The 12309-nt window shown below is 38.8% G+C and overlaps 1 protein-coding gene across 1 annotated transcript in view; it reads right to left on the bottom strand.

The window, feature by feature from the left end:
* LOC110033140 (alpha-aminoadipic semialdehyde synthase) overlaps positions 1-10960 on the bottom strand; it is a gene marked incomplete in the record, with an annotated part of 112360 nt that extends 101400 nt beyond the window's left edge. The window contains 1 exon segment of the mRNA XM_020737027.1: positions 10870-10960.
* Between the last annotated feature and the right edge of the window lie 1349 nt (positions 10961-12309).

Below are 12309 nucleotides of genomic sequence, written 5' to 3'. Positions count from 1 at the left end.
AAAGAGTGTGGTGTAATAATTGAAAGGGAGAGAGATTGCGAGTGTTGGCGGAGGGCATTCTATTAATGAAATAGACAGCAGTGTGAACTGCTTCCATCCAGAATTTTGGTGGAAGTGGGACTGTGTTAAGCAAGGTTCTGGATGTTTCAACAAGATGTCGATTTTTACACTCGGCTTCTGTTCCGGTATATAAGGACAACTGAGCCAATGATGTACCCCTTGTGTTTTTATAAGTAAGATTGAAACATACGAGAATTACATTCAGTATCATTGTCAGATCTTCTAGTTTTGCTATTACTGTTGTAATAATTTTGAATTTGTTTTGTGCAATTCATAAGAAATAAAGGAACTTTAGTTTTGGAATTTAGCGAGAAACACCAATAGTAACGTGAATAATCATCAATAAAAGTGACATAGTATATGCAACCATCAAGGTAAGGCTGTGAAAAAGGCTTCCAGACGTTGGTATGAAGCAATTCAAATGCACGATATACAGTGATACTTGTAGAGAAAGGTTGCTTATGAGATGTATTTCTTTTGCAATCATTACATTCAAAGATACTTTTATTTATGTTCAGTTGTGGTTGTTGATTAGCTATCTGATATGTCTTTTTTATGCTTAAATTCACTTACATTTATCACATATTTTTTAATGAAATTACAATTTAAGAAATGGTTATTTTCATATTTATCTTACAGGTATAACACTTGGAGCGGATTGGAGCTGAAACGGAGCGAAACGGAGACAAATGGGAATAAATGAGGGTGGCGCCTACGCGCCAGTTTCTGCCGAAAAAACAAAGAAGATTATGCCTAGGCGCCGAAAACTGGCACCTAGGAGGCCGAACTGTCCAGAGGCGATTTCTACACACCCCGAGAGTTATTTGACGAATTTGGATGGTTGGAAAGACACTTTTCGACATTTCTAAATCCTGAAATTCTCCAACAAGGCCAAGAGATAATAGATAGGTGTAGGAAATGTAGCTTTTACTTTTTTTGGAGGGATTGGTGAGGGGATTTTGAGAGATATCTGTAAGGGTTTGTATTAACATTGCATGGATCAGCAGAAAACTTTGTTGGAGGGATTTTAATCTTTTTTTCAATCTTTTTTTCAGCTTTTTTTCAGAGAGAAAAGTCAAGTATTGTGTTTTTTAGTATTTAATACTTGTTGCAATCATATATCTAGTGGACTTGCTTTGATTCAATGAAGTTTTCTGTTGTTTCAAACAAAGCTTTGTGAGTAGAAATTCTCGAACTTTTCTCTTTTGATTGTTAGATAAAACTTGTAGAATGTTGAATCTTATGGAATCCTTTTTTCTTATTTTAATGTGATGGTTCTTACTTCATGCTTCATTTACAAGTCGATCTGGTCATTTGGTATTTTAAAATTTGTTATAAACTTATAAGATCCGGAAGGACTATGGCTTTAACAACTAGGAGGAACCATATTTAACTTATAGGTTAAGGAAAAATAGTCCAAAGAATTAATACAATGATAGGGAAATATTCGTTGTTGGGTGTAAATTGGCATTTCTAGAGTGACAGGCTAAAGTCCTACAAATTTGATCTAGGGCTTTGTACCTTAAATCTAAGATTAAGTCAATTAAAGGGCTATTGGGAGAAGGAGACTTTAGGGTGACAGGCTAGAAGTTTCGTCGCGACAATCTAGTTATTTTAAGGGCAGAAGAGGGTAACTTAGATTTTTTCTCCTATTGTCACTAGCTACATTAGATTCTAAGCATTCCGCTCCTACAAATTGTCTACAGCTCTGTTTGGGGATGCGGTAGAGGAGCGGTGCGGCACTATGCCGCTTTTTCTGTGTTTGGGACGGCGGGGCAAGCGCGGTGCCCCAAGATTTTGCTTAAATGCAGGCTGAAGGTTCGATCCCGCGGCCCGCTTTCGGCTTTGAAGTTTTACGTTGGTGCCCTCCTGTGATTCCGCCCTTCCTCCTCCTTCGGCTCGGTAAGCTGTGATATTTTCTCCTCCTCTATTCGCACAAAGCAAAAGCCTTCGCCACTCCAAGCTACGATCTTCCCACCGAAAATTTTCGCGTCGGCAAGGCCCATGTCCATCAGCTCTCTCATTCCACTGGTTGCGTCGAAGAAGAAACGGCGAGCAAGGGATAATAATGGCCACCATCCTTTCGTTCTGCAACTATCACTCTCCTCACTCTAACCACCCATCCCCTCTTCTCCTTCGTTACTCCCTAATCTCAACCCTCAACCTCCGTCCCGTCTCCTCCAGCGATTGACGCCGGGTAGTGAAAGTTGGAAAGAAGGTCGAGAAGGGCTTGGCGAATGAAGATGGAATATAAGCAGCCTTTGGGGAAGGAGCTGCTGATGCGTTATGTTTGCAACATGGATAAGGCATTGTTCTGTTTGTTTTTTTTTTAAAGATAGAATAACACTACAACGGAAATAAATTTATGGTTGGTCTAATGTTCATATCACTTGTAGTGATTTATACCATAAAAAGTGGAGGAAAATGGAAATTAGAAGAGGAATACTCTTATTATCAGCGTAACAGGGTCCTAGCTAGCAGGTGGTACAGCTCGGCGTTGGAGATTAGGAAGCCCAAGGAGGGACTTGTCGGGCAAAAACGATGCATATAGGGTTCTTATTTATAGTGACTTTCAAGGCATAAAATTTTCATTTTTTCAGAAACAGCTAGCACACAGTTGTTTTTACACAGCTGCAACAAACAGACAGTCAGCTTCCATGCAACAGCTTCCCCACAGTAGCTTCCTAGGGCAGTGCAGCTGCAGCTGAAAAGCTGAGAAGCTGTAGTTACTCCAATGCCAAACAGGGCGCAGCTGCAGCTTCTCAGCTTTTGCGCTACCCCAAGAAGCTGCTACGGGGAAGCAGCAGCGGGAAGCTAGCAGTTTGTTTGGTGCAGCTATGTGAAAACAGCTGTGGGGTAATTATTTCTGTAAAAATGACCATATTGCCCCTGTTTGTTTAAAATATTCATAAATTTATATATTTATATATTAAATTGATTAATATATGTGAAAATATAAATTTAACTATAATTATGGTGTAAATTTAAGAATTTAGTATATATATATATATTATATATATATATATATATATATATATTATGATTTTGAGTATGAAATTTAAATATATTATATGATTATGAATTTTAATAAATTTATAGTACATTTAAAGGATAACACTCAATTTATAAAAAAATTTTAAGCATTAATAAAGTAATTTATTATATCACCAGGGCACATAAAGTAACTTCTAATACCAAAAGTTCATAAGTTACAATTGATTTGTCTTTCTAACAAATTACAAATCAACACATATAAACCAATGCATTTGTAATCTGTTCTCGAATGACCGTCATTTCAGTTGCACTTTCCCCTTCCTTAAAGCAAATGGTTGACGGTTCGCTGTCATCTTGTAACATAGAATTACCAATTTGGTTTTCAGATGGGTCCTCAACTACTTCCCGTTTATTTGCTTCAGCATTGAGGAAATCAGCATCATATCGAGACGAGTGTCGCCTAATATAATTGTGTATTGTCATCGTTGCTATCACAATCTGAACCTGTTTTGAAAACGGGTAAGGAGGCATATCACGTAAGATCACCCATCTTCTTCCATCTTCCAAACACCAAATGTACGCCCGATGACCCCTCGCAAAATAGAATGTCTTTTGTTGAACATCTCCTTTCTATTTTTTGTAACATTACTTGCTCGTTCAAAATCAGGTATATGATATCTCGTATCAGGATATGGTTTGAGATACCCTCGCTGCAACGGATAACCGACATCCACCAAATAATACTTTCTTGTAAGGTGTTGAACCTTCAGTTCTACATTTTAAAAAAATACAATAAATATTTCACGGCGCAACATACCTTGAGGAGGATGGAGAAAGCTATAATGAGAATTCTGTGTTGCACTCTTGAAAACTCTGTTATCATGGGCACTACCCTCCCAACCAGGCATGATAAATGTGAAACACATATTAAAGTCCCAAACTGTCATGACATTTTGCGTTGTGGTTCCACTACGTCCGATAAATGCAACTTTCTCATCATTTGAAACCCGTGCATCAACATGTGTTCCATCTATCGCACCGATACAATCCTAAACATACAGCTTTAATAATTAATTAATTAATGTCCTACATTCATGTTAAATTTCATTAATATAAGCACCTTAAAGAATGGCATGTAGCGTCGATCGCGGCGAATCTCTGTAAGAGTTCGTGAAAACGTTGGATCTATTGGACTATTGGCTTTATAACTTGTTTTGTGAGGCTCACCAAAGCACTCAAACCCACTGAGAAGTATATGTTAATCGTCTCTGATGAGTGCTAGAAGCGTTCCATCGTACCATGCATTGACTCGTTCTGTGATAATATATAAAGAGTGATCGCCAAGACCTCACGGTCAGTCATCCTCATAGACCCATAGAGGTCATGAGATCCTACGAGTTTTGCTAAAATATCGGTAAAAACTTCTTTTGTCATGCGGAACAAGTTGTGAAATCTTGTGGGATGCCCGACAAGCATTTTCGCTACCCATTTGTCTCCAACTTGTGATGATGTGTAACAGGGGGAACGATCGATGTATGTGTTGTAGTACTCTACGAGCAAGTTGATAGTTGTGTTTCTCCTTCTACGACGTACTTGGTTTGGGTCCATACTGATTTATACTGGACATATTTTGACAAAGAAAAATAGAGTATTAAACTAATCATCATTTGGAACAGAACTATATTATTTAACCTGTGACAAGTAATAACACAAGCATTCAGTGTAAATCAGAGGTACGGAATTCTAAGGAACTTTTATAAACGGATCAGATTTTCGCAGTTTTCATGAAGAGAGTTATATGTAAGAAACAAATTAAACTGAAAAGTCTCAATGAACAACAGTTCAAATAACCATTTCTTCTCATAAACTGTTCAAACAAGCACATAGCAACTACTAAAAAAGTCCATTCAAATTTTCCTGCGCTCATAAAAATATCGTAGATACGACATCATCGTAGATACGACACCCTTCGCTCTTTGGCAATTGTTGTGAAAAAATCTCTCTGCACTGAATCTTGAAGCAGCTCAACAGCAAAGTAGTAAAGCTCGTCATCCGCTGCAATACTTGGATCCTGCTCTAAAATTGTCACAACCTCATTAATTGACGTTTTCTGCACTTTATGGGGGGCACATTGGAAGAATCCATTAGGCATGATATCTGGTTTCTGATAGTCTGGTTTCTGATAGTGGCAACGCAGCTCCACCCTTTTTGTTACTCTCGAACCTAGATCGCTTAGAGCGATTCGTAGATTGAATCTTAGTGGGACCTAGACTTGGGAATTCAGGTGAATTATCTGATAAGCAGACAGCAACATTGTTCTGTGTTTCACCAAATCCTATCTCGCTGGGAGCGCATGCATATTTCCCTGTGGCAACGACACCCCTGAACATCAGGTCTAACTTCTCCTCCAAATCAGGTTCAATTCCACAAGTTTTATATTTTTTTGCTGCGGGCACTACCTGGAAAAAAAACCCAAATCATTTTCGTCAGTCCAGAAAGAGAATTATATTATGCAAATTATGAAAAATAAAATTTACTTACCGCGAGCCTTTCTGCCCACCACTCTTCTGAAGCATCAATGGTTCGCTTTGTTCGGTTCGCTTTATCGGATCCTAGCCCAAACCAGTTGAACCACGCTTTAAATCCTTCCAAATTTTTCAATCTTTCTTCAATTGATCCCATTTGTTTTTCATTTGTAGTCTGTTGTACTCCCGTCCCATGGAGTCTTTAAAATTTTTAATGATATTATGCCCACCATCTCTATTGAAAAACGTTGTTGGTCTATTGTCCAGTCCAATTTTTTTTATACAAAGATCGCAAAACAACATTTTGATTTCTTTTTCCCAAAGTGTCGGTGAACCATGTTTTTTAGCCTTACCAGTCATGTTACTACTACGATGAAGCAAAGAAATGAAACACAATAATATCATATTCAATTAAAAAAATAATTAAAGGAAGCATAAAAATGAAAAAAGGACAATTTAACGTGGTTCGGTCAACATGACCTATATCCACAGCAAAGGAGGCCAACAACTTTATTATAGCATCAAAGAAGAAGGGACAATTTAACGTGGTTCGGTCAACATGACCTATATCCACAGCAAAGGAGGCCAACAACTTTATTATAGCATCAAAGAAGAAGAAACAAAGCTTTGATTCATACAGTACTCCCTCCCAGAAGCACAAAAAAATAAGCAACATATAGAAACCAAATGCTGTCATGATGGATCTCATCCCAGGAATCTGGCATAATAGAAGCATCATACATTACTCCCATAATGATTCATACATTACTCCCCCCCACGCACCCCTTCAAAACCGGCAGCATATCCAATAAACAGGTAACCCGAAGCAAAAAAAAAATGTTAATGTTGCGAGGACCACTGCCAGCTTGCCAAGTACTGGAGCAATGCAAAACAAGTAAGGTGTAAAGATAACATAGAAATATTACTATCACAATTGCTTACGGGGTCAACCCAAGTTTTCTGTAATGCCCGATTTAAAAAAAAAAACAAGTTATCCATAATTTCCAAGATATAACTTTAGCTGATCAAAGTAAAGGAAGGCTGCCGAATTTCTGAAGGTTCAGCTTCACAATCGTAAAACCAAATAGTTAAAGAAATACATGATTGCAATTCGGGTAAGAGTTAAGAATATTGGGAGGAATGAATCCATTTATTTCATTCATAGAGTTAAGAGAAGTAGTATCAAATTTTCATCAACAGGTAAGATAAATAACGTGAATACCCTTTTTCGAATGGTACTTCCAAATGCTCAACAAGTACTTGCAAATCTTCCACAAACATGTAATGAAACATGGTTCATTTTGGGTAAGAGCAAAAAGAAAAAATTTATGGGTGCTTGCATTAAAAGGTGCTTCCAAATCTTCCTTTAACATGTAATGAAACGGGTGCTTGCAACTCTTCAACCACAAAACAATGTAATTAACCACTGCTGGCGTTCCAAAATTTCAAGCCAAACCAAATTTCGTCTAGTTACAGATCAACAAATAGGAAAGGAGGAAAAAATAAAAATGGCAAAAACAGAAAAGAGATGAGGAGAAAACATAAGGAGCCGCAAAACAACAATCTTCCATTAACAGGTGCTTCCGAGCCTTCAACCATCAAAACAATCTAATGAAATACCGCAAACATGCATATATTGGTGCGAAATCTGCAACTTGGATTGGCAATGCCAATTTGATCTCAAATCTAAATGTTCATTTCAGGTAAGAGTAAAATGAAGTAATTTTTCGTGTGCCAAAATATCTAGCTAAAGCAATATTTCTGGAGCCGCAAAAACCGCAAAAAGAAAAATGGCAGAAACAGGAATGAGATTAGGAATGAGATGAGAAGGAGAAAATGTCAGGAGCCGCAAAACCGCAAAAAAGACAATCTTCCATTAGCAGATGTTTGCACATCTTCAACCACAAAACAATCTAATGAAACACTGCATATATGCTTAGATGGGCACAAGATCTGCAACTTGGATAGACAATGCCAATTTGATCCCAAATCTAAGGGTTCGATTTGGGTAAGAATAAAATGAAGTAATTTTTTGTGTGCCAAAAGATCTACCTAAAGCCATACTTCGTTAATAAGCTATAGATCCACCACAGGAAATGAGGAGAAAAGAAAAATGACAGAAATAGGAAAGACATGAGAATGAGAAAACATCAGGAGCCGCAAAACGCATATTCTTCATCAGATCTGCAAATACAAGAAGAAAATAGTTTGTCTTACCTTAGCTCTGTCGATCGAAGGACGACGAAAGAGAAGGAGAAGGGGACGCGAGAGAAGCAGCGGGGAATCACCTAGGGTCGACGCGGGGTAAAGGGTAAAAATCTCGGTTGAAAGCGGGAGACACGGAGTTAATGTCGCGACCCGCTTTCGTTCGGCTTCCGCCGCATAAATGCCCGAAGTCGCGAACCAAAAGGATAAATTTCGCGAAAAGTTGTGGCAAATGATCGCACCGCACCTAAAAAGCACTCTCAAACAGACCCTCAGTCATCACTAGAGAAATGTAGTTTTTACGTCTCAAAATTTACCAAACAAATTGATCTATTTGGGCTTAACTTTAGATTTAGGTTTATATTTAGAAGTAGTCGATAGAAAAACACCCTTAATCAACGTTCCAAACTAATACATTGTAATAGTAGACTAGAACTTAGCCTAAGGGATTTCTTGTCTAACTTCCCTGTGGATCGATAATCGAGACTCCATTAGAGTCTTATATTACTTGAACAATACGTATACTTGTGTAGAACCTCTAGTATGTAAACTATAAATCAAATTCTAAATTGAATAACAATTTTATTTTGCACACTAGCCGCTAAAGAAACTTTGTCAAGTTTTTGACCAGAAAATTAAATAACTGTGAAACTGCGGGTCGGGTCACTATCATATATAGTACCCTTGGATGAGGGTGACCCAATCTGTTGTGTCAAAGCGTGGAGGAGAGTTGAGCTGCGAGAGCGATAGGATAAAGGCCTTTATTGGTTGGTCCACTGAGTAGAGTTTTCATTGTATTGAGATCCTATATAGAGAAACCAATAGGATGTAAGTTGATAGAATAGTGATTATCGTTAGCTAGTTTTGAAACAATAAGTTATGGGAGATATTAGGAACAAATAACAGAGGAGATAGGCAAAGCTTATGTAATGGGGTCAGCAAGAGGACATTTCCAGTGTGGGAAATTTCAGTTGCCTACCCATTACCTACTGTTACCTGTTCCAAGCCATTGTAAGTCGTGGGCTATTGAATGTTGTCAACATAGGGTGTTAGGTGTGTTGTGGCGCCAGTATCGAGAATCTGGTCATTGCTTTTGTTGCTGGTAGAAGTGTGAAGACTATAGTTGTCGGTTGTTGAGATGGTTTGTATTGTAGGTTGGTGCGGTGCAACAATGATCAGCAGTTTGGCCTTTCTTGTGGCAAATTTGGCAAGTGGAAGGAGTTTTGCGTAATTGATTGGTAAATGAGAGAAAAGATTTGGTGGTGGATGGAATCTGGGGATGAAATCTTGATTTCGATTGATTAATTCGGTTAATGAAATATAGAAGAGCGGCAGCCTGATTGGTTTTTAAAGATTCATTTTGAAGCTTGCTCTCCTCACTGTGAAGCAGTGAGAATAATTCCTCAAGGGCTATAGGTGTGGATTGAACATGAATAGCAGCCTTGATGCTTTAATAAAAGGGAGGTAGGCCATTTAAAATATATAGGATGATGTCCTCAGTATCAATATTGAAACCATAGATGGCTATGTTATCAACAAGTTGTTTAATAGTAGTGAGGTACTGGGGCATTGTTTGATTGCCCATTTGAATATGGTGCAATTCATTTTTGACTTGGATGACCCTCGAGTGATTGGTGGATTAAAATCTCTTTTTAAGAGTGAGTCAAATATCAGTTGTATGAGCAAGATGTAAAACATAGGGAAGAACGGAAGGAGAGATAGTGGTAAGAAGGGTTGTGGTCAAATTTTGATCCACAAGCTCCCAAAGAGTGTAGTCTGGGATGAGAGAGGAAGTACCAGAGGATTCTTGAATATACTTTGGGGAAGGAAGAATGGCAAAGTCAAGAATTTAACCAAAACCATTGGCAAGGATTAGTTTATGGATTTCGACCTTCCAAACCGAGTAATTCTCAAAGCTGAGAGGATTAATGCATATGCTTTTGATATGCTGCATTAAAAAGTTGAGAATGGGGGGTACTTGAATGTCCTTCCTTTTGTTGAGGAGCCCTTGAGAGGATGGAATGACATGGGTGTTGGGGGAAGAAGACAACTTCATGGAACAGAGCGAGGAAAAGACAGGAGGCTCTGATACCATATGAAAAAGAAGACGATAGAAAAGCTAATTTATTCATTCATAATTCTTTGCTTATTAGAGGTACAATATATAGCCAGTGGAATGGCAGACTTGTGAATACACAGAAGGACATAAGTATCATTTACACAGCTAAGAAAATATATATATAATGTCTTCCATTGAAGAAAACCCTTATCTCTGTTGCAGAGGTCGCAGCAGAGCAAAGAGGATCAACAATGTATAAAAACATAAACAGAAGATAAGTCTTCTTGAAAACATAAACATATGCTAAATATCAACAATGTAATTACTCATACCAAAACGCCGGCATTGATCCAAGAAAAAAGTTTATTTAATAAGAATCTAACCAAAACTTTAACAGAACAAGCCTGCCCTTCAAAGCACAGACTTCAATGGGGATCAATAGAATCTCAAGGTGGTGCCGGATAAGAAAAAAAGAACGGTAAATAAAAATGAAGGGGTTTTTACACATATAGAGGTGAAGTCCCCAAATAATGTTTATTACACATATAGGTCCCAAAAAAAAAAATCAAAATTGAGTTTGAGGCCTTCTGTTACGGAGTTTGCATCCGGTCTCCGCCTCCAGCCCAGCATCCCGCACCGCACCCCATACCAACCCCTTCAGTCTCTCTCTCAGCCGCAGAGGAGCTCGCCGATGCGGCGCAGAGGATCTCGCAGATGCGGCGCAGAGGAGCTCGCCCTGCGCCGCAGATGAGCACGCCAAGGCATAAACAAATCCTTTCTTTAACATTCCTCAATGAAGTTTTTCTTCTTTATTAGCAGATTTACTGATAAAAATTTCATCTTTCTCTGAAAGATTTGGAGAGACAGAACTGGGTTATTGGAATTCGAGGAAAAAGCGGAGCAGAGGGATTGGCGGACTAGGAGAAGAGCATCAACAGAGCAAGACCCCATCAGGACACTAGAGGTTGATACTGGATCAAGGCACCACCAAGCTTCTTTATCTCCATCAACTCTAAATGGACTTACCAGCCGCCGCCGATGATTTACTTGCATCCCTCGCCCGACTGCCCGCTCCTCTGGGTTACTCCTTACGTTCTCTGATGTCGCGCTGTGCTCTAAACTGTTAGGGTTAGATTGTTTCATGATATGTACTTGTAGTATTAGTTTTATTGTAATTTGTCAATTTTACCCTTAGCTTTTATTACAAGTATGCCACATTGTACATTGTATATACAGACTTTTGTAATAGGATGCTATGTAAGAAAAGCAAGTTTATCTTCACTATTATTCTTTCCCTTCCTCTGTCCATTGCATGATTCTATTATCGTATCAAAGCAAGTTCGTTCCTAACAACCTTCAAGAATCATGGATTTCATCTCTTCCGACCCTTCCCACCTCATCAATGCCTCTCAAGATTCTGGTCGCAAAATGAATGACATTTTTATCCCTCCCCTACTAAAGTTTCTAATGCAAAATATAAAAAGCATAGCTAATTGTTTCCGTTCATTTTTCTCTTTTTTATTTTAAAAGGAGTCGTCAGCTTGTCGATCGTCGTATACTTCTCTTATTCGAATAAATCTCCCTCCCGATCCCTCCCGAATCAAATTAATTATTCAAAGAGGAGAGAAACCAAATAAAAAGAGACATACGACAAAGAGACAAACAAAAGAAAAAGTAAAACGTGGAGTTTACGTACGATAAACCTCGCAATGATAGGTCAAGTTTGTCCGCCCAAACAAGATCGGGCGGAGACACCTTAAACCAATATCCACGAAAGAAGTATCTACGTAGACTACCCATAACCAGAGAGTCAGGTGTATGTACCTGTTCTGGGGTCAAGAGCACTCCTAGAGGTACGTGTTCCTACTGGTTAATTACATCATGGGGTATATACCCAAGAATACTCTTGATAAAGGAGTTTCGCTTCGTATTATCATAAACCTGGGGTATAGACAATCAAAGAAAGATTATTCCATGTGGGAACAGTCCCGATGTTTCAAAGCTCACGCTAATGCTAAGCCACCGTACAGAGAGTGAGTCTTTCACATCCAAAGTGGGCAGCGGCTAATCGGCACACGGGTCCCACGAATAACCTAAATCATCTTGACGGGGATATCCCAACACGTCAAAGCACGTCCAGGCCATAAGGGCAGAGGACAAATCGTCGTGTCCCAAATGAGCAGTCGCTCATCAGTATCGGGCCGTCAAGATGATACCAACGAAGACAATAAGCAATAAAGCTCAAAGGGGCTCAACAAAAAGAAAGGTAGAGTGATCCTAAAATGTAGAAGTAACTGGTTTGGGGTACCACAGACCCGTCATCCACAGCTACTAGGACCCTAAGTCTACCTGGTAGTGAAGATAGTCGACCCAACACGTCCTGAGATCCCCGATCAACAATCTATGAATTGTGTCATCCATAGAAACTCGGTAGCCCTAAGGTCAAAGAAGTGAAACTTTATCCTA

The sequence above is a fragment of the Phalaenopsis equestris genome, unplaced genomic scaffold (genome assembly GCF_001263595.1).
Source record: "Phalaenopsis equestris unplaced genomic scaffold, ASM126359v1 Scaffold001097, whole genome shotgun sequence".
Classification (NCBI taxonomy): domain Eukaryota; kingdom Viridiplantae; phylum Streptophyta; class Magnoliopsida; order Asparagales; family Orchidaceae; genus Phalaenopsis; species Phalaenopsis equestris.
Note: the sequence above shows the minus strand (reverse complement) of the source record. Positions and strands in the feature narration are given on the sequence as shown.